This window comes from Lemur catta, chromosome 12, assembly GCF_020740605.2.
Source record: "Lemur catta isolate mLemCat1 chromosome 12, mLemCat1.pri, whole genome shotgun sequence".
NCBI lineage: Eukaryota > Metazoa > Chordata > Mammalia > Primates > Lemuridae > Lemur > Lemur catta.
In genome coordinates this window covers 58,435,175-58,460,838 of record NC_059139.1, presented here as the reverse complement: position 1 = coordinate 58,460,838, position 25,664 = coordinate 58,435,175, and the positions used below count along the sequence as shown (strand labels likewise).

The 25,664-nt window shown below is 34.3% G+C and overlaps 1 long non-coding RNA gene across 2 annotated transcripts in view; it reads left to right on the top strand.

Annotated features, from left to right (window-relative positions):
- LOC123648450 overlaps positions 1-25,128 on the top strand; it is a 147,167-nt gene extending 122,039 nt beyond the window's left edge. For both annotated transcript variants that reach the window (XR_006738630.1, XR_006738631.1), the window contains exons 3-4: positions 21,310-21,345; positions 22,266-25,128. This is a non-coding gene — a long non-coding RNA (uncharacterized LOC123648450). The remainder of the gene's footprint in view (positions 1-21,309; positions 21,346-22,265) is intronic.
- Positions 25,129-25,664: the final 536 nt, after the last annotated feature.

The window sequence follows — 25,664 nt, the reverse complement described above, 5'->3', positions numbered from 1 at the left end:
TACAAGTTAGTCAAGAAGATCAGATGAAATGATGTATATGGTGGAGATAACATATATAAACTAGGAAATCCTGCACAAATTATTTACACAAACACATACTCATAAAGCTTTTTTTAAGATTGGTTAACTAGAGTTATAGGAAAAATCCAGTGAGTTGATAATTATAGAAGAAATATTTTATTCTTTAAGATAATAAACACCTTTAGGAGTTTCTACAGACTGCATGATTTAAAGACGGGGAATATATTTAAATGAAATACCCTTGCACTGCAGTTGGAATAGAGCAGAGCCCATCCAGGAATTATGCTGGATGGCAAGAATATTTCTTCAATGAGACATGAGTGTAGATTTGTTCTGTTTATTTAGTCTTATCTAAAATAATGACTTAATACTCCATAGAGTATTGATTTTATAATGATAGTTATATTTAACATAATAAGAAGTAGTAGTTAACCTCCCCCCCAGGTTATTTATTTATTTTATTGCCTACCAATAGCTATGAGGTTAAAGATGTTATCTTGTTTCATTTAATCTGCTGGCATTTATGGTGTCCCAGCCTCACGGGGAGCACTAGGTGGTCACTGGGTGAGGATGGGAGCACATTCAATAGAAGATATCATCATTACCCTTAAGGAGCTTATGATCCAGTTGAAGGAATGCACATCAACACTTAAAACAATGGAAAACCCATTTACGGACCAACATGCCAGTAAGAGCAAGTTGATATAAATACTGTTGGCCTGAAAGAGAGATGAAGGGCCTAAACATTTTAAATTCAGATTGTTTCTGCTTGGGGATGGTCTGTTGTGGGCAGTCAGGATGTGTCTGAATGATGATCAGAAGTGTGATTTGAACTTTCTCATCTCACAATTCATCTCTCTTCTATTGCCTTTCCTGTTACCCTTGCACTGTAAATTGGACAAATTGTACATTTGTCGGGTCATTTATAGTTTACCTTATATATTTTCATATTTACTGCAAGAAATTACATTTACTCTCTTCTACAGAATAGAGGGGAAATCTGCTCTGTCAAATCCTACCAAAGAGATAGTTTATTAGATATAGACTAATTATTATAGTATTTGCATTAGGAAGCAACTGTGCTTTTGTTATACAACATGAAAAGTTTCATTTGATTCTGTTAAACAACTAAATAATGTGATCAACTCTAACCATACTTTTAAAGTTATAGTTTTCTATCCAGGGAGCACCACAAATGACAGGGCTTAATTAGTTCTAATAAGCTATTCCTGGTGGAACCTACTATATCAGTAGGGATAGGATAGGTCAATAATTCCCAAACTTTTGATCTCTGGTCTCTTTACTTTAAAAATTGCTGAGAATTCCTAAAGAGCTTTCATTGTTGCGGGTTACATCCATTGATTTTTGAGGGTCATATTAGATATTAAAATTAAGAACTTTAAAAATATTTATTAATTGAAAAATAACAATAATAAATCCATTATATGTTAACATAACACGTTTGTTTTCGTAAATGACAAAAATTTCCCAATAAAACAGTTAGGAGAGCAGTGTTATTATACATTTTTGCAAATCTCTTTAACTTGCTTGTTCTAGTTAGTTCCAGCTGCTGTAACAAACTACTATGACCAGGTGGCTTAAAAAACAATTATTTATCACAGTTATGGAGGCTGGAAGTCTGAGATTTGGGTTCCAGGATGGTTGGGTTCTTGGGAGGGGCCTTCCTCCTGGTTTACAGATGGTGCCTTCTATCTGTGCCTTCACACAGAGGAGGGAGAATGGACTCTGGTTTCTTCATCTTCTTATAAGGGCACTAATCCCATCATAGGGGCTCTACCCTCATGAACTCATCTAAACCTAATTACCTTCCAAAAGCCCCACCTCCACATACCATCACATTGGGTATTAGGGCTTCAACATGTGGATTTTCTTGAGGGAAGGACACAAACATTCAGTCCATGCTACTGCTGGATTCTTATATCCCCTTCTACCTTCAGTCTGTTGCACTATCACACACCATGTAGCCTTTGGAAAACTCCACTTTGCATTAGTGAAGGAATGAGAGCAAAAGGGGAAATAATATCTTCATATGATTATGAAAATAACTTTGACCTCCTGCACTCCTTGAAAGGGCTTCAGGAACCCCAGAGATCCCCAAAACACATTCAGAAAACCACTGGGCTAACTTATACTATGAGAATATATAATCCTCAAATCCTAGTGACTAAAGCAGTAAAAGTTTTTTTTCCTTCTTTTCTTGAATTCAATATTCACTGTGGCTTAACTGGATATTTTGTTCTATGTCACTGTAGCTCTCACTCTCGGACCCAGTTTAGTGGAGCAAAATCTAGAATGTTGATAGTAATCGCGGCAAAGGGAAAAGAAAGAGTGGCAAAATATGGACTAATTCTTAAAGCTTTCCCCTGCAAGACACCGATTACTTCTGCTCACATTTCATTAGCCAAAGCAATTCGCATACTAGACTGACTTCAGGAAGGCAGGAGGTATAACCCTCCTGTAGGGAGAGACACAGGGTATTAGTTAACACTACTACTTTCTACCATATCCACTAATATTTTTAAGCACATCAAACTCCATGTGCCAAGTCATTAGATGCCTATAAAGTTTGATTCTGGTCAAAGTTTAGCAAAGTTATCTTTCTCTTTTCCTCCAAACCTGCTCCTTTTCCAGGTTTCAAGAATCTAACAAATGTCTGGTATATATTGAATGTTTAATAAACATTCATCAAATAAAGGGACAAAAATGGAATACTAGATAAAATATTTATATTAAGGCATGAATATGCCCAAAATTTCAAGAATGATATGTCTAAGTACTGGCCAGGCTAATTTTGGATCTGGGAAAGGTCTTATTGATAATATAGCTCAACCTCATTATTTAACAGATGATCCCATTGAAGTATGAAGAAATTAAATAACACCATTTTAATCCTAGATATGGAAATAGAGTTAACTGTCTCGAGCTTGTATTTTGGAAATGGTATTGAATTTGGGAGATCTCCTTGATAAGACAAATACTCAACTGATGCCATCTTATAGGTTTCTGCATCAGAAATGTATGTTGTTCAATATCTAAAATTTCTAGGACTCAAAAGAAAAATTAAGGTAATTTCAAAGTAACTACAGATATAAAACTTTTATTTCTTTGTTTCCCTTGAGGTTCCACTGGGGTAAGAATTCTTTGCCTAATTTCTAGCTCCTCTACAAACTTGAACTCATTTTGAACGCTACTGAGTTGACTACTACCACAGAAACCGCTTTCTAAAACCAATTATGCTCATAGAAATATCCTGCAGATGATAACAAGGTTATATTATATAAATTTCCAACCTGTGAGCAATTGCTCCCACCTACAAAAAATCCAATTAAACATTTGTATTTTCGTTTTATTAACTCTAGAATCAAAAGTTCCAAACTTAAGGAAAAGAGACTGGCTGAGTATAGACAAATATATAACACTGTGTTTTCCCACAGTACAGTAAAAGTTCATCAATGAAAAAAATGAAAGCTTGCATTCATAAGATAATTTCTTCCTAGAAGCAATATTTAATTCTAATTAAACTTGACAATAACCCAATAGAGGTAGGTAATGGACAACTATTCCCTTTTCATAGACAAAAAAAAATCAAGGCACAAGCAGGTTAATGGAGAAGCCAGCCAGAAGTCACACAATGAGTCATTAACAGAGACAAGAAGACACGATGCTTTTTTCTTCCAAGATGGTGCCCCAGACATGTAGCCACTGTCACCATGATTATACATTTTGATAAATGACAAAAATTAGAAAAGTGTCTTGGTCAAAATACGTGGAATGAAACCTAAATTGTACACATGGCAATTATCTTGGTAGGAAACAGGAAATTGCTTCCATTTTCAAAAGCATGCTCCCCAATATTTTATTTTTCCCATTTTCTTTGTATTCAAAAATATCTATTGTCCAACTTTAAATAAATGCAAATATAACTGTGATACAAAGTAGCATTTGTGCCACTGGTACCATTAAAAACCCTCATGTGTGAATGGGTGTTTAATTAGGCTGTATTAGATTAATCCCATGTCTCCATTGGTTGTAACAAATGAAAAGATAGTGTGCACTGTCATGGGAATAGACATTTAAAGCTCAATGTAGCTTTCATATTTTTCTATGTGATCGGTCAGCTAGTACTGCCTTTTAATTTAACCAAAATTTGGTTTGTAAATCAGAAAATCTTTTTAATTGCAAGAAATGCAAAGCAGAAATCTTTTTTTGTTTTTTAAAGGATTGACATTACCTTTGTTGCTTGATACATTAAAATAAGATCCATAAGGGACAGTTCTAAACAATGAATTTCATATAAAATAGATAAAAGCTTGCTCCTTGGGCCTACATAGAAATTCAGACAGAGTCTTGGAAAGAACAACCTAATACTTCTAATATGATAATATTGCCTAGGTAGCAGTAGAATATTTGTTATAAAAGGTCTTAAATGTCATTTCCTAATGACATTTCGAGGTAATTTTAACCACTTTTAAAATAATTGCATATAGATTATAGTTATTGTATAAGAAAGACTTGCCTCCAATTTAAACAATATTGGGAAGTTAAATGTAAATTTAAGTAGTGAAAACTAATTTTTAAAACAGAAAAATATTCCAGCTGATGTGTAAGTTTTGCTTTGTCACTGTACTGTATTCTGTTCAGTAGAACAAAGACCGGATGCATAATGAGCCAATGTAAATGAAGTCAAATCAGCAAAAGCATAGTGGGGGAGGGGAAGGTATAAAATATGACAGTGGATATAATGACCAGGGAGTAGAGAATTTAAATGTTTAATGCCTACACATTCAGATTCATTTTTCTGTCATCGCTTTGAATGGGTAGACTGAGGAGCTTGAAAGTCCAGAATGAAAACATCATCGTCTGGACCAAAAGAATTATTAATACTATTTAATAGCACGGATATGATCTGTACTTATAATCATCTTCTTTCTACCACTCCCCACTCCCCCCCTCCACCGTGGGGTGGGTAGGGGGAAAGAAAGGTGGTCATAGTAAGAGATAATTAGAAACTGCTCTAAGTATTTATTTGGGGCTTTCTGTCTTACCCTCCTGCACTGTGCACTAGCTTCCCATCTCCCAGCCATGATGGAAGCTCAGAACACAATAGAAACACAGCAACAATATGAATTGCAAATACATGTATATCTTTCCACACAACCTATCTTATTGACTCTTAATAAAATGAGTATCTTCTAAAAAATGCCCTGAGTTGTAAATTGCTTTACTATTGATGACGGGCTTTGGAAAAATACTACGCATGCCTTCTAATCACCTAGACAGAGTTGTGTTAAACAGAATTGCTTAGCTCTTGTCTGTAAATTACTCCCCTCCCTCTCCAATAAAGGAATGAATCTTGCTTAATAATCTATGCCGCTTAGCATGTGTTATAACTGTACATGTGAAAATCTGAGTATTTTATATATCCCACACTTTAGGACTATAACAAGCCTTTATCGTAATGTTCTCATATTTAACATTTTCCTACATGGAGTGTGAATTTTCAAGAATACTGGCGTAAAGACCATTTAATGCAGTGTCCCCCATCATTCCATTTTCTCTCATATGCAGTTCCCAAATATTGCTGTCTTGAAAGATATCCATAAATTCATTTCACTGTCTGGGCAGCTTAACCCATAGTAATTAAGCTGGCGTTATAAACAGCAAACATATACATGGACTTCTTTGATTTCAATGTTACTTTAAACTAGTAAATATTAATCCCCAAAATAAGTACATTGATAATATGAAGGTAGAATTCTATCTGGGGAAAAGGGTGGATAGGTGGGAAATGATTAGAAAATTATTGTAAAGTAAGTTAAATTTCTAGTTTTGGTGTTAATTAAGTTATTCAAAAGACTGTCTTTACAGCTTGAAAAAAAGAAAAGAAAAAAAGATTTCTTCGGCACTGGTAACATGTACTAAGAGGCTTCTGTTAACCTAGCTCTGTGTATGGGAGGGGTGTGTATATTGAGGCTTGGGGGAACACAGGAGCCTGAATTCTTGCTTTGAAAATATTTAAGCTTTTTGCAGGCTAGTATCTAAAGAAGTAAAATGCTAGCCTTTTACCTCTGAACCCTTTGTGAAATATCTTAATGTTGCCAAATGTGAATATAGTGAACTTAATCAGTAAATTTGATCGAGATTTATGAACTTTTTCATTCTAAATGCATTTACATATACACAAGCACATATATGTACATAAATTTATTTTATTACATCCATTTTACACAAACTGAACCTTAAGCAGTTGAAGTACTAAAAAAGCCAATCAAAATACTCTTCATATATCCTTAAGTCCATAAACCTCTTTAAATTGTCTCTTTTAAAAAACAGCTAAATTATGGAAATGCAGACTGCATTACAGAATATTTGCCAGTTATATCTTGATTCTTATTTGAAATTCCCACAAGAATATAGGCATGACAGTAATATAAACCATAGAAACAGGCAAAAAAAAAAAAAAAAAGTAGAACATAGGGACTTGTAAATAAATCCATGAATATCAAGAAGCACAGATGCTAAGATTATGCATTTTTACCAGTACTGTTCTGTGCTTGTAAACTATAAGGCCAGACATTTGTAAGATGCGGTGTAGCAGGCCCTGCTGAGGGAGGGAGAGGCAGGAGAGACTCTGAGAAAGGTGGGGCGGAGGGAGGAAGGGAGGGAAAATGAGTGAGAGGGAGAGAGAGAGAGAGAGAGATTGAGAAGAAGGGTGGGGGCACTTAGCCAGACACAATAACGCATAATAATGTTAGCATTCCTGCATGTCTAATGGCTTAAATATGCTGAGTGCCTCACTCCAGCCCCACACCACAGATGATGTCAAAGAACCATTTAATATTTTATCAACAGTCCTTCTTTGAATCAAAAAAATTGTTTTTTCCTATAAAAAGGATTCAGGGGTTTCCAAGCATGAAAAAAATTAAATCCCTTGAATGGCAAAATTTTAAGACACAACAATATTTGTGAATACCTCATGTTCAGCAAGATTCACACCATTCTCCAAAGCATCTTACATTATTTACATCTTAGCAATGTCAACATGTCTTGTTTACCAAAGAAACATAAAATCATATTTTTAGCTTTTTTCTTACATGAGGAATGTATAGCTTTATTTTTTTAATGTAAAAGAAACCCATCGATTAAATTAGTATTATAATATCAGTTGGACTTTGAGGATTTTTTTTTTCTTTTGGTGGAAAGTATTGTTTTCTTGTTTGACGGATACTATGCCTGTAACAAAGAATGACTGAATTGTCTTAACAAAGAAGATGAAGGCTGTATGTGTTGGTTACAATAGAATAACCACCTTCCAGATCTCTTAAATCCACAATATATGTAGTGTGGGTCCTGAGTGGCTTTTGTTTTCAATGTCTTTTGTAAGCTTTTAGGTTTTTTTTCTGCATCAAATGTCAAGTTAATTTACGGGGGGCTATTACTGATATGTTTCCTTGGTTTGTGGTTTTCTGTGAAAGGCAGGCAGCTGAGACCAAGTCTTAGGCTGGGGGGGAGGGGCAGCCGGCGAGCCCATAACACATACACTGTGCCAGGGTCTGTAAATTGGCTGCCTGTATGACAGCGGGCCCAGGGAAACCTCTAGTCTTCATTTGCATGCTGAAGAATATCCAGGATTAAACTGGACTGATTTTCATACAGGATTTAGACCTGACATTTATTATTCGGTTCACAGACCTCTTGAAGGAAAGTTTGTTTTCCACTCATAGATGAAAAATCTTCTAAGATAAATAAAGTCGGGCTTAGCAGTAACAGTAAATAAATATCTTTCCTGTATTTCTTATGAATTTATCATATATGATTGCCAGACAGATGTTTGCCACCAAATTATTATATTTTGCTCTTTAGCAATTCTAAAGAAAAATATCTATCAAGGCCCCACTCAGCATTTATAAAATATGTCCATTTAATTCTGGAAGTTGATTTTTCATAAATAAAATTTAGAGACAGACACTTGATTTTAAGAACAAATTAAAAAAATATTGGAGCAGTAAAATACTTTGAAATGCTTAATTTTGCATCTGCTTCATGTGTTTTTATGGCAGAGAAGATTTTGGTTATACTGTAAGCATCAATTACATGCTTTTATATAAAACATGAAAATTATAAATGAATGCTACACACAAGCCCTATCTACCAAATCGATAACGTAGATAGTTCATTTTCATTGCCAAATAGGTCCATAAAATATTCTGGTGTCTTTTAACATTTAGGTATTAATTGTTTGTCCAGACAAACACTTACAATCCAATACTTTGGGAATATTTCAATAAACCAAGATTTAATTTCTAATGTTTGAACAAAACATATTTTGACACAGTACCAATATGAAGAAACATGGTGGAGCTGCTGTATATTTTCTGGAATGCATTTTCGACATGGGCCAGAATAAAGACTGCAAATAGTGATTAAGCAGGCCCAGAAGAAATTTAGGAGTCCTCATGTATTAATAAACAAGAACAGATTTTTCAAATGCATTGAAAATCTACTTTATACACTTAATAAACATAAGGTAAAATAAAACAAGTGTCAGTAATTAAATATATTATTGTTTCTGTCAGTGCATATGGAGAAAACACTGTCAAATCTGTTACATATCTGAATTTTTAATGTGTCAATGGAACTTTTGAAAATGTGTCCTGGTATTTGATTTCTTTATAAATATTAACTTATTCATAACAAATCTTAAATATGTAGAATGTAAGATATATTTCTTGGAATTTTTTCTTTGTTTTAATGTTGTATTTTATTATAAATATACATATGAATCACATTTACTTCCTCAGATTAATTTATGATTATACCCAGTAAGAAATATATGTTATTAAAGTTTTAGGCAGACTAAACCAATGAACTTTTTATAGTGAGATATCAGTAACATGTACAATCAGTTTATTAACCAAACATTTAATAAATGAACATAATGAGTCCATCTAGTTTTGTCTTGATTCAATTACCGTACATAACATGCCCATGAATGATCTGACTCTACCAAAGATTAGGTAAAACTAAAGAGTGGAAATTATTGTTGTGAAAAGATTTTGGTCATCTTGTGTGTAGAAATGTTTCTGCTTTATATGTATGTAAATTGCAAATGTGAACATAAATATTATTGTAAAATGTGTCTACACATGCAAAGTGAAGAGAATCAAGGCAATTATTAGAACAATTCAGGCTAAACCCCTCACTTTTGCTTGCAATAGATAATTGAGGCAAAAGGGTTTTTCCCTTGAATTATCTGGATGATTGCATCAATTCTTCACTTCGCTTTATACATGTATATAGACATAGCAATTGTGTGTCTTCAGAAAGTGCCACTTTAAAAAACATGCAAATACAGAACACATTCATAACGACACTGCTATCTTATAGGCTTACTTCACCAATGAACTTTTGTTAATCGAATTGGAACTTTAAAAGAGAGAAAGGGTTAAACACATTTTTCTGAGTAATTATTTCTAAAGCAACATACAGTGAGACTTAGATGTAACATACAATTATATATGCATCATGCAAACTAGGTTTCTCCAACCTACTCTGGCATACTAATGCCCCAGTATCCTTCATTATTATTTCTATTAGCAGTATACTTCCACAGTAGGCCCTGCTAATTGTATGGAGAGTATTCACGATGGTATGTCACCAGTATACTACTGAGGAACATTTAATTTTGAAGGTTTGACCCTCAACCTGAAATCCTGAAAATATATGTTTGAGAAAAAGGAATTCTAAATCTGGTTGGTTGAAATTGGGGGTCATTTTCAATCAAGCCAATTTTTGATGACTTTATTGTTAATACACTTAAAAATATGGCTGATATAATGACTTAAGCACACACAGTTTTTTCGTCTTTTTTAGTGACTGCATGAGAAATAGGTATTAATTGCCTCACGGTTTAAAATTCTCGATACAATTCACATTTACTCACTTTAGACTCAAGATGTCTCTCAATCAAATTGTGGGGTGCTTTATATCTTCAATGTAATTAGTATTATACAATATTCATGACAAACATACTGAACAAGGAAAGGGATTCCTACTTGGTAATCATTGTAAATATGAAATTGTCAAGCTAGCCCTAATTAGTCACTGAGATAAAGATAATATGCAAGTCTCTAGGAGGTGCAACAGACTTAGAACAAAATTCAAATATGCCACAATTAGATTATTGTTTCAAATGCCTATGCTTAATAAAGTTGGTGGACCATGTTTGCCAAATAATTCTGTCAGGCAAGCAGTCAGAGTTTAAAAGTAATTAAGCAATTCAGCTTCATCTTAAAATGGCACATGCAAATGTCCATGCTTTTGTTGGTTTGAAAATGTGTAAGATGCTTGATAAAAAGTATCACCTAAGAAAAAAATTCAGTATATTATACTTTTTCAACTTCAACAGGTAGAAAATCCTTTTTAAACTTGCCTTTAAAAAACACTCCTTGATTGTTTAACATTTTTATTATTCAAGTTCTTACCATTTCACACTACTCCCTGGAGAGGGGCCAAGGAAATATTAAAAATACTATAGAAATATAAAGGATAAGATATTTGTCACTCTCGTTTAAATTGATGTATGCTGCTGTCCTATAAACGTCACATCGGATAACCCTGAAAAATTACCATGAATCTCCATAATTACGCATATTCATGATGGTGTTTTGCATAGTGGTAACAGCAGACTGCATGTGGGGTGGGACGTGAAGGGGGGTAGGAGTGATGTGACAGATTAAAATTATTACCAGTATCATGGAAATAGACATAGCAACAGTTCCATTTTGTTAGGTCTTAGAAAACAAAAGCAAATCATAAGATCGCATAGTAATTAAATAACTAGAAATTTTTCTTCTACATATTTCACCATAAAAAGTTAACAGCGATACACTGACTAGAAATATCATTGTTACTTGAAATCTGCTTGTATTTGTCATCGACTCCTAGGTACAGGACTACATCAACTGAAAAGAGAGAGTGCTTTTTAACTTTTTTGAGGGAAGAGAGGGGAGAGGGCGGGGTGATGGTAAATTTTCAAGCCTTCCAAAGTACCTGTGCTGCTTACATGGTTGGCAAGCCCCTGATAAGTTGAGTGCTAATCATGTAGGTACATTTTTTTTTCTGATAAATATGAGGACTGAGTTATATTCGGTAAACTGTTAAAAGGCTCTAAGAGATAAAAAAGTTGTCTGGGGTGTATCTCAATAGCTTTTTTTGTGCTGAGGCAGAGAGCAGAGTTAATCAGGGACTCTAGAAGTAATTATCGACAGAGTTTGGGTAATACAAATGCTTGGGTAAACAGCGATTGTTCTTTCCACAAGATTGCGAGTAGAAACAACAATACTGGTATTGTCCTCCACTTCTCATTAAGGGGACTTGGGGAGGGAGTGCTGCACTGCGAGGCGGATGGGAAACTGACAGGCAAACTGTGCTCGGAACGACTCTCTCCTGATCCCACTACCACAAGCTCTGGCTTTTGGCATCAGGAGTGCCAGCTGCATCGGGAGAAGCCAAGCCTGTCATACCATCTTCACATCAAATCTTCAGGGTACAAGAGCTACAGCATAGTTAGAGCTTAATGAAGAAACAAATACAAAAGGGAAGATTAGGCCTTGTTAACACTTGCATTCATTTGTTCTTATAGAAACTGCACTGGAAGGGTTGTTTTATAGAACTCATTCTTTTTCCTCTTAAGCAGAAAAGTTACATTGAGGATGCATTTTTTATATTGTAAATACACAGGGAAAAAAAAAATCTTTCAGTTCCCCTGTAACTACCAGCCAGCAAATTGTTTTGTCAAAAATGCCATTTGAAGCAGTGATGTCCATGACAACTGTCAAAATTGGTAAATAAATACTTTTTTTATATTAATAATATTGTACTTGTTGCCACATAAAGCATTTCCTTGTATATTTAAGTGGTACCATTGCATTCTTTCAAAAAATCGGGATGTGAAACTTTATCTATTGTTATGGGATAACAGTCTCCTCTTTGGGGAGAAACATTTATGTTTCATGGCACCATATTACTTTAATCTTCAAATTAATTGCGTTTCAGAAAAAGGAACCATATTTTTGAAGTTCACTATAAACTATCCAGAAAGTTTGACAGCAGAATGCTACAATTATTTTTTATTGTTGTAAGCAATCAGTCAACTGTACAAAGGTGTATTGTGTACAGCTGCAATGTAAAACCTATTTTTGTTTATACTATCTGTCAACTGCTTAATATACTAAGGTGCATTCTAAATGATATTATTCCAAAGGAAAAAAAGAACACTTTAATAGAAGAATGTACTTTGTACTCTACACTTTCTGTGTAAGGCCTACCCAACAAAGTTCATAATGTATCTGTGGCTCTTAAACTTTAGCTATATGTTGAAAGAAGATGGGCTATTTGTTGTAGATTCTGAGAGAAATGTGCAATGCTTGTATTGAGATGGAACTATTTGATTTTTATAAATTCTCGCACATTTTTGATGCAAGCCCAATGAAGAGACCCTTGCCTATGAGAGAAAACATAGGAACATGGACATTTAGGTATTATTTCAGAAAGTAACTTTCTGGAAGTTACTTTTTATAGACATAGGAAAAGACATATACCTAAACACAAGGCAGCCTGATTACTAAATAAATTTTTTTACGAGAAAAGCATTGAAAATAAAGTATACTATAGAAATAACTGAAAGGCCAAGTCATTTTATATAAATTGAGTTAACTCAAGGTAAATGTACACCTATATTCACATAATGATTACAAAAAAAACATTATGAATTAGGTTTTATACTATATAAGTAAAGCTTATCATTTCATATGAAGCAAGAGTCAGATATTACTCAGATATTATTGCCAAATTACTTCTTAATTTTTGAGGCATATTGCTTGAATCTACATTGGCCTAATATGAATGAGTCCTTCTTTTTCCTTTCTATGACCTGAAGAAAACCAGTGCTTTCAGTATGGTAAAAGTGGAACCCTTCTATTCCATTGATGTCTGAAGATACTACCAAATCAGTGTTATACCCTGAGTTCCACTGAACTTTTTACCTTTTGTGGTTATTATATTTATGTGACATTATTTGGTCCATGGTATGTACATATCCAAACAACAATGGGCCTTGAAATACTCAAAAGTATCTCATATTTCCTAGTCTACATTCTTAGTACTCTGAAATCATGAAGGTCACCATTTTAAGCTGACAACATCTTAAAATGTGGGGTCATATTGTAGGGAGCTGACCTCATCGCAAATACTGCTCAGAGAATTTGTTACACTGAATTCATTGATTATTTAAATGACACTTGGTATTTATAAGTGACAATTCTCATATGTTTTCAGACCAAGAGCAGTTAAATACTGAATATTGCTATTTTTATTTGTTAATTTTATTAGCAGTCTCCTCTGTAGTTTATAATTAAACATGACAGGTAGATTTGTATGGTGTCTCCAAATGTGCTTAGTTATACAGTAGTATTAATATAACTTTGTGATAAGTAAAATGAGCCTGCATTTTTCTTTCTGGACAACAGAACTCCTTTTTAGGCTTTTATTAATAATTACTTAAGCACTGATGCGACTACACTATAACATTCATTTCTAAAAATGTCCAACAATTTTAGCCAATGCAGTCAATTAGGTACTAGCAGGACAAAACATGTAGCTGGAGTATTTACAGGAGAATTAATTGTATCTTCAGTATAACACTATAAAATTTATGTGTTTATTTGGATTATTTTAAAACAGCAGCATGATAGAATAGAGTAAAATAAGTTCACATTGAGAAGAAAAATTCCAAAAACAAAATTTGACAAAAATATTTGTTTATCATACTACAATCATGTGTAATGTTACATATATTTAAATTTTTGCTGACAAAAATGAATGCCAGTAAATTTTCTGTTCAAAAATGTATTGCTAGCTTGAACTTATAGAGTTTAAGTGAATACTCATAGTGCTGTGAGTGTTAATATTACATGCATTTCATTGACAGTGATCTGGCCCCATTTTGGATTATAAAACATTACTTAAAGAAGCATATATTTTTATAAAGTTTAATGTTAATTTGGCCAAATTTGTAACTTCGATGAACAAAAACCAAAGAATATATGTACTTTCATTTAGATCAGGAAACACCCACCATGAATTTAATTAAATTTTCCTTTAAAATGAGTTGATTTTATGTGAAACATTAGCTGCAATATGAAGAGTTAACTTCTCTTTTTAAAGTGTAGAAAAATTTTGTTAGGTAAGAATAGAACAATTTAAATGTAACTAAAGAAATTAAATATATAATAATATTGAATATTTGGGCACTGGATAAACTTGTTCTGAATGGTTCTTTTTTTTTTTTTTTTTTTGAGAGATGACATCCTTAATCAAAATCTGAACTTGAACTTGCTACATTGCTCTTGCCTCCCCCTGGACCTCTAGCAGTGTGGGACTAGTATATAGAGGGAAAAGGGGCATGTGTAGGCATGGAATCGTGGCTGGGCCGAATAGCACCCCAGTATCCGCTATAGCATCTTAACCTCAAGCTTTGCTAAAATCAGAGGTACAATCCCACTAAGAATCGCTTCTGGTCTCCATGCCTGTCGCAGAGATGAAAACCAAAGTTTTCCTGGAGGGAGAATTGACTGAAGGTGGGAGATCTCAGAATTCTTTTACTCTGAGCCCATGCTTATATGTACTAGATGTGTGTATCTTCGTTCACTCTCTTTTACACAGGCTTTTCTATCTTACCAGGATTTTTAAAAAAATCCTTTCAGCCAAATTCTCGTTTGACTAATATTTTCTCTCATTATAGGTACTACTTGGCCTGAATAAATCAGGTGGTGATTTTGGCATATAGGATCCCTGAGAGGGCTGGCTTTAGCGAGAGGAGATCTGGATTCGAACTACAGCTTCTCTTCCCGTGGAGCCAATCACATGGTCTTACTGAGCCTCCGGAATTTCATTACATAATGACTCTAAAGATGACATAAAATATCATATGACAAAATTACTAGTGTTGTGTCTGGAACATAAGAGAGATGCCCCAGATTAATGACTGACTCTAAAATTTGGATGTGTAGATAGAACCTAGGACAAATTCAGAGCTGAGTGGTTCCTTAAGAATGGTTGTTTTATCCTGAGAGGTGCATTGAAGCCCCTTCATCTACAAGTTACAGAGCCTTGTATTGGGCTTTTGCATGATTCCCAGATCAGGGTTCTGCATTTAACCAAACCACGTGAAACCGGTTTGAGTCTTTCGTCATAGCTACAACTCAGGCAAGATTTGAAAAACTGGGTACTTAAAAGCAAACAAAAAGAATGAAAGTTGACACAGAAATCCAGAGTTATTTTTCTTGTTTTTAAATATGGAAACTTGCACACAATAAACTAAATAAATATATGCTGAATGAATACACAAATAAATCAAGATGAATTTTAAATACACAAGTCACTGAAATTTGAAAATAAGTAATTCTGAATTCACCCTAACCTTTCTTTTTTTTCTTTTGGAAATAGAAAGTTCAGGGGATTTTGAGAGAGTGAAGCATATTCTAAAATAATACATCTTTAAGTTCATATATGTTGAAGAAAAACTACTTGGCATACATCTTTACAGAATGTACCTTAAAGTACAAGAATAAACCCATATCAGTACATACTTCTTGCACAATTTTTTTCACCACTAATTCTATCACAAATTTATTCATAGAATGGTCTATCATGTCTTCATAGTACAAGCATTTATTCAGCATGTTTTATTAAATAACATAGTCAGATGTTTACTAAATACAGCCTTTAACTATTTCATGAGGAATATATTTTTTCATATCACCACCTACATTTAGGTTTAATCAAGATTGCTGACGTATGTAGGCCAACAAAAATGAGTGGCTCAGCTGTAGGCATTGTGTTGACCTGTTAACCTGAATTTCATTTTTGACTACTTTTGTATTTAAACTTAAATTCCATAACCTACATATGCACAGGGGATTAATTCTCATTTGAGAATTAGCATCGTACTTTAAAATAACTGTAACAGCAAAAATAGGTGTTCGTTTCAACCATCATTTTTTTCATGATTTGGAGCTTGTCTCCCTGAAAGTTCTTCCATACTGCAGAGTGAAGAGGCAACTTAAAGTGTACCAATAGGAGAGGTCTGCAGAGATGCCACTTCATAATGAATGGTGGCATCTGTAGAGGTCCTTTATTTTCTGACATTCATAAAAATTATACCACATCTATATACATTTTAAGTGCCAATATAAATATAAAAACCTTCTAAATGATATTTTCCTAGTAAATATAATTCACATAAATCTCAATGATTCAAAATAAAACTGGTTGATGCTAATATTTTCTTTCTAATATAAAACTTGTATATTAAAAAATTATAAAAATACAGAATTACCTTAAACTAAAAATAAACCTATGCAGCAGATAATTTTTTTTACACCTGCCATCTGATGGTATCAGCCCACTTATAAGTGATGATGCTAATATAAAAAACTATAAATTAAATGCTCAACTTTGCAAATGCATCTATAAAGATTAGAAAGAAAATTATCTTTGAATCTATTAATGGAAGGATTTTCTTTCTAGGAAACACATACATAAAAGTTAATGCAAGAAAAATATTTTTATATCACTATTTGTTTTCCTCACTGCACTTTGATTTTGAGTCCTTAAAGAACCTCTCCATATAGTAAATTTAATTTTGTCCATTTTTTTTAGGAAAGTCGATAATGATTTTAGATTATTGTATGAATATCTGTTCTAGTGCTCAGTGGGTTATTTTTTGGTAGTTTAATAATATTTTAAATATAATTTTCACATAGCGAATATTTTAACTGAAATATGACATCAAGATGATGTATTTACCCTTCTCTAATACTGTGTAATTGAATAAAATACACTCATAGTAATTATTATACAAAATAAATAAACTGAGAGTAAATTTTATGTCCAGTGTTTCTGAACAATAAACATTTCTCCGAGTAGCATGTTTATTTTTGAGAAACTTTCTTATTATATTTAAAAATATATGTGACCTTATCTTTTTAGAAACGTATAGAAAAATCTTTGCCAGCATTCAAGTTTCTCAAGTAAAAGGCACAGATATATCCTTCAAGAATTGTTCCCCTCTGTATGTTTTAAAGGACTTTTAAGGACAAATTTAATAATGCAGTTCACTATTATATAAGAACTTGAGATAACCATAGAGAAACAAGAGGATAGTTGTGCCCAACTTTTATTTATGTCGAAAAATAATGTATCACACAACCATTTTTAGTGATGATTAGGACTCAAAAGATATACTAGTTAAATGAAGTGTTTGTATCATATCTCATGTCAATCTACAGAGACATAACAAATTTGCATTTATAAACCTTCATAATTATGAAGTTAATATTTTTCTTTATATAGTCTATTTTTAGCAAATGCTACATTTTTCTTAGAATCAATTGTAATCAGTTTATAGTGCTATAATATTAATAAAATTTTAACACCAAAAATATATTAGCCATCCTTCCTACAATACCTGCATGGCAATATTCAGTATTTCTGCTCTTTACTGCATACACATTGCTATATGTTTCTCATCAACCAAATTCTTTCCTCTTTTTTTCTACATCTCTCTTTCTCTCTCTTCCTTTTCTCCCTCTATTTTCTCCATTCTTTCCCCACTCCACCCAGTTCCCTACCTTCCCTGCCCTTAGTTCCTCACTGCGGAGTAGTGAACATATTAAGAACATTCAGTTGTGGTTGGGCTTCTAACCTTGCTCAACTCCAGCATTAGCAAAGGGATTCAGTTTCTTGAATTCATTAATAGTGTTTTGCCACAAAAGGCTTTGTAGTTCTCTCCTGAATATTGAGCCTAGCTTAATAACATTCCATTTATGTTAAAGACACATTTAATCTGTAAATGTGACCTTTAGAAGAATTCTCTTGTTTTTCATTAAAGAAACACTGCATTACAAATATTAATTATTCCTTGATGCCATATTTTAATTAACTAATCATGTGCTATTTGCAGCAATAAAGACTGTAGTAATGTATGTGCAGTAATGCTATGCAATGCAAGATCGATATCAAAGAATCCACTGCTGCAGAAAAGACATGTTTTGGGTATCTTCTCTGGATGAATTTGCTTATATAAAGCATTTAGTCTAGAATGATGCTTTGTTTTGCTTTGTGTTTTGTATTTTTAAATGCCAATGCAAGTCTGATTAAAATGCTGAACATATCGTTAGCCCCATCACTAATAAGTGAACGTTCACTGATGCATATTAGCAGGGTCTAGCAATGTGGTGAAATTGTCACTTAAGTGCTTGGAATCTGAACACAGAAAATGACAGGCAATGCCGAAGGTCCGGCTCCAGTGCATGTCTTCACTGTAGCTGGAGTCACTGGAATGGTGAAACCAGTTTAGGTTCAAGGTCGCTGCTGACATTCAGCTGTCATGGCTTCATTGTCTGCAGGCCTTCTCTCCATTGACACATTCAAGAGTACTTTATAGCAACCACAAAGAGCCAGTCAATTGATACCATTACACTTCATGCACACACAAACCACAAGCCTGTTCAGGACTGTTGATACAGTCTAACATTTATTCATTAAGGGATCTATTGAAAATGCAACTTGCCCAGCCCCACTCTTAACAACATAGACTTACTTGTTTAGTCCAAACATTTAGCTACGTCTTTTTCAAGTTTTGCACAGCATTCTCTAATTGAGGTAACATTATCTGCATTTTAATGCTACACCATTTATGTCCAATGAAAGATTACCTGAAGAACACTGCCATTACCACACTAGTTTAAATACGGGCAGTCGTATAGAAAAAATATACACAAAAGATGTAAGCAGGGGAAAAGGGAGATATTTATTTGTTCTGGGAGTGCCACGGAAATCCAATTGCTCAGAAATGAAATAAGAGTCTGGAGTGAAAGGAGGGAAAACCTAAGCTTGGGTCAGGGAAGAGGCAGTGATTAGCTCCATTGTTAGGAGCTCTTTGAGCTTCGTTGGTTGTAAAGAAAAACCCACTAATGAATCTATTGAAGCTTGCCAGAACTTTGTGTGGAAGACAACTTAAGTTATGGTGCTTATCTAAAAAATGGTAGTAAAGCATGTGGGTATATAAAACAGCACATATGTCTCTTTATTAACAGCTTGCCCATAAAAACAAAAAAATTGTTTAAAGATAGTATGTTGCACAAATGACCTATTTAACATGCATGTGTTTAATTTAATATTCACAGGTCTTGAAATAAAATCATCTAAATGATTACAAAATCTAAGAAAATGTGTCTTATTATAGTTTAAAGATGAGGAAATAGGCAGAAATATAATGGAGCTAATCTCTTCTTGGTTGTCTACCAATATTTGTAAAGAAAGATGGGTTTAAAAGTCAAGTTGGGTGGCTGTTTCATGTTTTGCATATTTTAAATATGCAAAAAAACATTTCATTAAGGAATGTAATCAACTGACATTAAAAGTAATAGACTTGGGGGAAAAAAGCCAATATGCCCATGTACTGTACATAGTAAAAAATGTTCATCATGCTTCCATCCAACGTGACATTTCTAACATAGAATTAAATCCGTTTTTGTTGTCTGATGTAACATATAATTAAATATGCCTATTTAATTCTACAAAATACATTGCACTGTCTAAAATAAGGCTACCATTAATGTAAGGATTCAATTAGGCAGCAGTACATTAGAAAAGATAATTTTGGCCAATCACTTGGTTGAGATTATTGCTAGAAGCTGGAAAACTTATACTGTATAACAAGTAGAGGTAGAACATATTCTTCTGAAAGTTTTGCCCTGAATTAAGTTTTGCCAAATACTTTTAAGGGTTATATTAGCAAAGCAAAGTTCAAATACAGAATGAAAAGAGATAAACTCCCCACCGTCAAACTCATCCGTGGTTCCATGACTGTTTCACAAGAATGAAGTTTGTTACTTGGGAAGCAAGATTCTCTACCTCTGAGGACTTATTTTGTAAATAAATGAGAGTTATGTCAGTGAATTTGCTCGTTCTTTTTCATGAGCACATAAGCATTATTCCTCCAAAGCATACTATTTTGGGGCAATAAGACGAACTGCTAAGCAGAATTCTTTTTTATAATGTCAAGGGTCTCTTTACTTTTGACATCTCAGGTTTCTAATTAAGGCCCTGGGAGACTTTCTGTGGAGATTATCTTATAGTTATCATGAAATTGTCTCTTTAAACCCACGTCCACATAAGGGAAGAGATCCCTGCCACAGAATAAGCAATCTTTCTTCAGGTCTTTATTAATTTGCTTCAGTGATGAAACTAGTATGAGCAAAGGCTAAACACAACCAAATGAAACCTGCTTACATGGCGGTGGTTTGTCCCAGGTCCAAACAATTTGGAATCCATTATGATAAGGTTAGTTACCAAGAATGTCTCTTTTTCTATAAGATTTTATGTCAGGAAATTTGACTTAATGTTGACCCACAGAAAAAATTTGAGGATGAGAATTGCAAGAGCTATGTCAAAAGACCAAGGAGGCAAAGGGAATCAATATTTATAGGATATCTACTACGTTCCAATTGTTGTATTAGGCACTTTACCCATATTGTTTGCTCTCCTTAATAACCCTGCATATTTTGGGATTATTGTTCCATTTTATGGATGAGAAGACAGAAGCTTCAGGATATTTAAAAATCTAGCTGAAACTACAAAGCAAGCAAGAGGTACAGCTGTGATTTAAACCAAATACCATATTCTTCTGAAGCTTATACTGTCTCAAATACTTGTTTCAGCCAAAGGATTTTAAAAACCTTGATAAAATTTAGCTAAAGTTGCTGATGCCATTTACAGTGAATAATACCTTCTCTCTCTTTCTCCTTTATTAAATATATTGCTTCACTTCTTTTCAAATTCACTCCCTGTAATGAGCTTTTTATTTTGCCTTTCTTTCTCTTCCCTTCTTTCCTTTGCTACTACAGAACATTGAAGATACATCATCTTCCACATCAGACTTCTCCTGTACCACACATCTTCCATCTCAGCTTAATAGTAGTAACTTTACTAACAAGTGAAGATGGCCTACCTATTCACAACTGTTTCTACTGTATTTTTTTTCTCATGTAAAGAATATGAATGTATTAATAAATCTGTTGGCCCAAAATTCAGGGTCTTTGTAAATGTTATATAAAATCATAATGACATATTATAATCCTTCAAGCTTCCTTCCAAAACTCTCTTTTATTACTTTTTATTAATTTCACAGTTTTTTTCTAGGACATTTCTTTTGCAATGAGGAAACAAACTTTTATGGTAAGTCACCATGTTTTTCCACTGTAGAGTCCACATAAAGAGATGCATGCTAAGTTTTGCAGTCTATACTATAAAGGCCTTCTACATGTGTGCTGCCTGTGTACATGCGTATATAAACTTCCAGGTGTAGCCTTCTGTCTAACGTCTAAGCATCCTCTGTTCACACTACTTTTGTATGTGGGAATTTTTTATGTGCTTTGGACATATTTCTTCAAGAAAAATAAAAGACTGTTTAAGTGCATATTATTAGTTAAATAGCTTGGTCAATTTTTGGAGTATTCACTCATTTGAATGGCAAAGAAATTATCCCATCTGAAAATTAGAAAGGATATAGAGCTTTTGTCACAGACACATTTACTGTCTCTCATAATGTAATCTTTCTTTGTCGGTCCAGCTGTATTTTCAAAAACCACTCTAAATGGGGACTTTAAAAAATGCCTTACTAAAAATGACACCAAATAATATTCAAATAATAGCAGAAGGAGAGAGATGACCAGAGCAAACGATTGTCTTTTTCTGAAACTTTGCTGAAACTAGATATAGGTTTCTACTTTTAATGATGTGACTTGGTCAAAACCATTTTTGAAATTACATTAAATTTCATCTTAGAAAATAAAATTATTTGGGGGAAATTCTTCCCATGGTATAATTTTTATTTTTTTTCTATTCTCTACTAGTACACAGTTGAAGCAAATATTCTATGGCATGGTTACTGTTAGTATTTCACCTTTTTTGGTGAAAAAAATATTTTAAGTGTTACAAATGGCTTTGAGAAAAATAATAAACTCTTTTAGGAAAGTGAAATATGCTTTTAAGATATGCTTTCAGTTAATTTATAATCCAGAAGGAGGCTTATTTGATGGTTGTACCCTATAATTAGTGAGGTCAGTAATCAAGACAACTGTGATTTATTTTACCAGGAGAGCTAAGAGACTGAAGACATCTGGCCTGGATGACTCTGATGGTAAAATGCAAAGTTCACCTAAATTTGCTTTGTTACAGGATTCTCTACAGAGAAACAGAAGATGTTATATTGTCTGGATGAGGACAATTCTGCAGTGTCAAAACTGGATAATATTTGTTTTCTGGCAGCAGAATTTTGTATCTTATTTCTGAAGACAGTAAGCACTTGGGTGGACGTCAATGAATACTAAACACTAATTGATCTGATACATCCATATGCAGATACACAAATGCACATGGTGGCTTGTAATGGTTGAAAAATTACATTTTGGTGCTATTAAAAGATCTGTCACTTTCAGGTCAGAGTGGGATTTTGGAGGGGTAGCCTCCTACAATAGAAAACTATCTTGACAACGATGGTGTTTTAGGGTTGTTTGTTGTTTGGCTTGTTGATGATGCTTAGCCAAGGAGACACTTCCTTTCAGATTCTGTCTTCCAAACCCCAGGGCTCTGTTCTGGGCAGTTCAGCCTAATGGAATTAAGCCTGACATGTTTCAAGTCTATTTCTTTATAAAATAAATGTAAAACAATGGTTTAGATTTCTAATAAAACTCTTGAAGCATGGGGGATTCCAACTTTCCTTGTTCTTTACACATCTGTAAATAAAGTGCATAAAAGAGGAACACAACAGGATAAATCAACATAAATTTGAAATCCACTGCAGCATATTAAATGGCGCAGTCTCAGTCAAAGGGAGGCTGACCCCGAGGCTTCGTGCAGTTTGAAGCTAATTGTTTTCGTCAGGATGGGAACGTCTGGAAGTCCATGGCTGTATCCCACCAGTAAGGCTCCAGTAACTGAGCCGGCCCACAGAGAATGGACCCACTTTGTAGCGACACAGCGGGCTCAGACACCACCTATTCTGCTCTCCAAACTGTCATGCATAACAACTTTATTGTGCTAAATTGAACTTGAAAGCAACCAAAGGCTATGAGAAGGAGAGGCTATGAGAAAAGCGTGCTGTCAGCGCTGGCAAAGGCTGACCTGGAAAGTAGGCTCAGAGACAGGGGAATAAAAGACCAGGCCCCATGAACACAGCATATTGTTTCATTTTAAAGTATGATTCCCATACCAGAGAAAGTAGCAAATGTGATGTAAATTTATTTAAATAGATTCGACCGCTTAAAAGTTTGCCAGCCGCTCTTATCCAACTTTCCCAGCTCTCTGATTCGTTACTTACAGTGGGAATATAATGACATATAGTCATCATTGTAACAGCTTCTTTGCAGGGGCACAATGATGATTAATAGCCAGCAGCAAATTTTCACATGGGCTCTGAAGCACTATGGCATTAAGCAGCCAAACAGTCCCAAATCCCCCTTTTCTGTTCCGCTGAAAAGTCCCCTCCTTGTACCTTGCAGATAGGAACAAAGCCTATCTTAATTCCAATCAGCTTTTCCTCATTCAAAGGGACCTTCTCTTTTTCATAATTGATTCATGTGCATTTTTTAGTGTTCCACTGAGCTGAAGCCACTTTTCTCCTTTTCTCTCCTCTGTCCTCACACCAGCACCCCTCTTTTTTTGAGGGGGCAAGGAGTGGGAAACATTTCAACAACAACAACAACAGTAAAAAAAATGGTGGGTTTTTTCTTCCCCAAATATTTGCTAAATAGATTTCTCAATTAGTATTAGCTTGTGCTTTACATTTAAAAGGATTTCAAACAAAAATTAACTCCTGGATTTCTCCATGGTTGGAAATGGTTTTAGTTATAAAAAGTATGAGCTTACTGAAATAATGCTGGTGGGAGCCCCACAACCATGGCCTGTTTCCTTGGGGGAGTCTAAGGAGCTCTCCTTCCCATGACAGACTCACAGCTGGAACAAGGGCAGAATCTTTTGCTCTGGACAGATTCTTTTTTCTCCTCTGTGCTGGTAGCTACCAAAAAAGAAACAAGTGACCAAAACGGAAGGCCGCAAATGCAGAACTCTTAAACCCATTCTGTCCTTCTTAAGTATCATTTTACTCCATAGTAATCTTACATTATAATTATTAGCAGAAGCTCCTGTGCCATTTGTAGAAGTGCTCTCTCCCATCCATAGTTTCCACCTCCTGTGATAACAACACAAATGACATCAACCAGTGCTGTCTTGGAAGGGGATTTCTGCACTCAAATTCATTTGTGTTTCTATGAAAATATAATGGCCATAAAGTGCAGAGTTTTAGTAGATATACTTTGCATATTTGTTTACATTTCTTACAACCCTGTCCTCATTTTTCTGTATGAATAGGGTGAGTGTATGCCCCTGTTTGCTAGGGACAAACCTCATTTATGCCTATACATAATTATTGATAGTACTGTCTTTCACCCTCACAAGTGTCCTGATTTGAACAATTTGAAAAACTCATGCCGTTTTGCTATTAAAATGGCCCCAGATGACTTAAAGAAACCCAAAGGGTGGGCTGTCTCTTACCCAGGTGGCTGTGGATTGATTTATACTATCCCAGTTTAGGGGAAAGAATCAAACTTGGAAATCCTGCTGCCAATGTAGCAGCACCGACTTTTGTCTCACCCACTTTGAAGAGGTCAGTTGACCCTATACAGCTTCTTTGATATGTGGCAGAAAAGAGGTCATTTGCTGAAATGAAAGACACATTACAAACCAGATTTTAAGTGTGACACTCTCCTTCAGCTGGGTCACTGTTCTCACTATGAGCCAAAGTAACATACTTCACTGGTCAGATAAAAATACTCTGCCATATTTTAGAATAATGGGCTTTCTCATGTTTTGGTGTCTCCACATGGTTAAATGAAGAATATGTCCAATTGATAGGAGAAATTCTGTTCATCATTTTTTATTCTAGTGCTTATATCTTCTCATAAAAAAGCAATGTGTGAAAGTGGCATAATACATCTGTAATTGTATTTTTCATTCAAAAATTTCATGCAGGTGAGTATAATCTAGTCTTTGAGTTATAGAACCCGAGACTCCCAAAGAGTGTTACAAATCCACATGGCAATTGTCCCAAGGGTTGGGTTTTGTATGTGGATTGCAGCATTAACTGAGAGATGTGTAATATCATCTCTAGGCAGAGACTTCTCTACCAAGGGCCACTGAGAAGGTTCATGATGTTGTTTATTCCTGAAAGTATATGGAATAAATGGACTCCTGATGTGCTAGTTTCAGAATAACTATAGCAAGACCTTAGAATTTCCCACTCTCTCCCCTACTGAAGTAGATACATACATATGTCAAACCCAAGGTGATTATATTTTATTACATGGTGCCTACATTTAGAATTATAAGATTTCTTTAAAAAAAATTTCTTAACTGGTTCCTGGACTGTTTTTTGATATACTCAAACTTTTCATATTTTTACTCTGATTTTCCATGTGTTTCTTTCCTCTTTTTACTTT